We start from the raw sequence: 3,060 nt of genomic DNA on the forward strand, positions 1-3,060 counted from the left end.
GATTAACCTGTATACTGAGAGTACATGTGGCTTCAGGTTGTTCATATACATATGTTTTCAGGTTGTTCATACATATTATTATATGCTATTATAACATGAGCACTACAATAAAACATGAGAAAATGTTAATGATTACAGGAAATAACTCAGTTATGAATATTGAAGTCCATTCTAACGATAGAACCTTTGAGGCTAAAGAAAATGCCCTAGATAACTACTATAGGTATTGTAAAAACAGTTTCTCTGTGTTTTGAAAACCCAGAGGGCAAATTCAAAAACAAGAATCTACCATACAGAAAGATATTGGCCATCTCAAAACTCTCATATATGGCAAAGGACTTTGGTCTTCCCAAGATAGCCATTTGGTTGTGCCTGTCATTCTCCAGAACTTTGGAACTTTGATGTGCCTAGCACATAAAAGCACCCATAAATAATGGCAAGAACAAATTCACTCCAAATTTTCAAAATTATTGTTAGAAAATTTTCCTCAAGAAGCTCTACGGGTGGCTGAATCTTTTCTCTGTGTTGATCATAACCCTCCAAAAACCTAAAACTATAGCAAGGCTTCAGTTTTTCACCTCCAGTACCATTTGGGCATTTACAAATGGATTTTATTCAGTTTTCCAAAATTTTAAAAAATTGAACGTGTTTCAACAATATTTTCAAAAGTAAAATTGTATAATTTTGGGTTGGACTGAAGCTTTCTCTTCTGAAAGATTAATACCTTAAGTTAGTGTTGTCAAATAGGGCTTTTTACAATGATGAAAATGTTCTATATCTGTGCTGTCCAACTGGTAGGTATGACATGCCACGTGTGGCTATTGAGCATTGAAATGGGAATAGTACAACAGCTTTGTTACCAAAGCTAATAACAAGTATCATTCAAAGCTTGCAGATTTTGTTTTTCCACCTGGGAAATACAAAACATTTAACACTGTTAATGGACAGAGAAATCCACTTCAGTAGCGAAATTCTTAAGAATCTCCCATTAAAACATATACTTTTTGTTCTTATTCTCAAAATCTGAGAAAGCAACACAAATTTATGGTCTTCTTTAAATCAACATTTGAAAACACCATCGCAAAATTATAACAGACAGTGAAAGAGATCTAACCTAACCAATTCCATCTTGCTTCTAACCTCCAAGCTGTCCTTGTTCATTCCTGGTCGTAGGCTGACCTAACTTTGAGAGGAACTTAGTTTATAGTTTAGCTTTGGAACAAAGACAAAAGCAGCCCTTTCCAAAACGAACCCACTTCCTGCCTGGGGACTAGACTGCTTTTGCAGGACTAACAAATTAGCCACAAGATTAGAAATTATGGTTTAGGAGTCATGCAGCTGGAGGCTGCAAGATTCTAAACCTCCCCAAATTGCTCCTCGGGATAACATCAGTATTGTAAAACCGAAGATCAGTGCTTGAGATATTTTGCAGACCCCGCACTCTATGGATCAGCTGGCACCACCCATAACGATAAACTGGCTCATCTGGTCTTGTGGCCCCCATCCAGGAATTGAGCCAAAGCAAGAGGACAGCTTCGACTCCATCTGATTTCATCTCCCACCCAACCAATCAACTTTCCCAACTCACTGGTCCCCTACCCACCAAATTATCCTTAAAAACTCCAATCCACTTGGGGAGACTGATTTGAGTAATAATAAAACGGGTCTCCCACACAGCCGGCTCTGCAAGCCCCTGTCTTGATAAATGGTTCTGTCTAGGCAGTGGGCAAGCTGAACTCATTGGGTGGTTACACATTTTCAAATTTTCAGAGCTTTCCTTAGACTAAAACTTTACCATCAGTCCTAAGGTAATATGATCTATGCTACAAAACTCGCCATAAAACCTTACTATATAACACTGCTATGGAAATCTATAGTGTTTCCTGCGTAGGAGGGCTGTGGGCAGCCATGGCGTTAAGCAAGAATGGCATGACTTTGAAGCCCCCACTTCCACAAGGACTGGCAGCGAAGCGTGGCCACGTCGTTCAGCCAACCCGCCCAGAAGATCCGCAGAATCAACGCCCGGCAAGCCTAAGGGCGCCGCATCGCCCCGCGCCCAGAGTCGGGACCCATCCGGCCCATCGTGCTGTGCCCCGCTGTGCGGTATCAGGGTCGGAAGAGGCTTCAGCCTGGAGCTCAGGGTGGCGGGCATTCACAAGAAGGTGGCCCGGACCAGTGGCATCTCTGTGGATCCGAGGAGACAGAACAAGTCCACCGAGTCCCTGCAGGCCAATGTGCAGCGTCTGAAGGAATACTGCTCCAAACTCATCCTCTTCCCCAGGAAGCCCTTGGCTCCCAAGAAGGGAGACAGTTCTGCTGAAGAACAGAAATTAGCCACCCAGCTGACAGGACCAGTCATGCCCATCAGGAATATCTATAAGGAGAAAGCCCGAGTCATCACTGAGAAGTAGAGGAATTTCAAAGCTTTCGCTAGTCTCCGCATGGCCGGTGCCAATGCTTGGCTCTTTGGCATATGGGCAAAAAGAGCCAAGGAAGCTGAAAAACAGGATGTTGAAAAGAAAAAATAAAGCCCTCTTGGAGACTTGTAATAAATACGTTTTAAAAAGAAATCTATAAAGTTTAGACTGATTCTTCCTCTGACAGAGTCTACTTTGTTACACTAATTTTGCAGGTATTGTCAAAATCTAATGTCAGTCCTGTCCAGCAGGTACAAGTTGCATTTCCAAATCAGATACATCCCTGAGTCAGGAAACAGTATTTTGGAAAAGACAGCATGAAAGATTTACCTTAGAACTGCAGTGGAAAGGACCATTGTGAGTATTGTTAAGCACAAATATACCTTTGCGCTCAGGGCACACATCCTTAACCCTGGGTGGGCAACGGCTGCTTATGCCCTGGGCCCTTCCCTGGCCATGCATGTCCCTTTGGGCATGGAGTCCATACTCTATTTACCTGGGCTCCCAGAATTCCCTACCGAAACAGCCCTGATTCTCTGTTCTGCACAGGCCTCTTTGTTGATCCACCCTTTTGAGGGCAGACCATGCCATTAATGTTTGTCCCTCAAGGCCTGAGAGGTGCCACAGGAGTGGGTCTTTGCCA

General features: G+C 43.0%; 1 pseudogene; it reads left to right on the forward strand.

Moving 5' to 3' along the window:
• Positions 1 to 1,908: 1,908 nt before the first annotated feature.
• On the forward strand, positions 1,909 to 2,528 carry LOC100581186 (annotated as a pseudogene).
• The last annotated feature ends 532 nt before the right edge of the window (positions 2,529 to 3,060 follow it).

This window comes from Nomascus leucogenys, chromosome 22a (assembly GCF_006542625.1).
Source record: "Nomascus leucogenys isolate Asia chromosome 22a, Asia_NLE_v1, whole genome shotgun sequence".
Classification (NCBI taxonomy): domain Eukaryota; kingdom Metazoa; phylum Chordata; class Mammalia; order Primates; family Hylobatidae; genus Nomascus; species Nomascus leucogenys.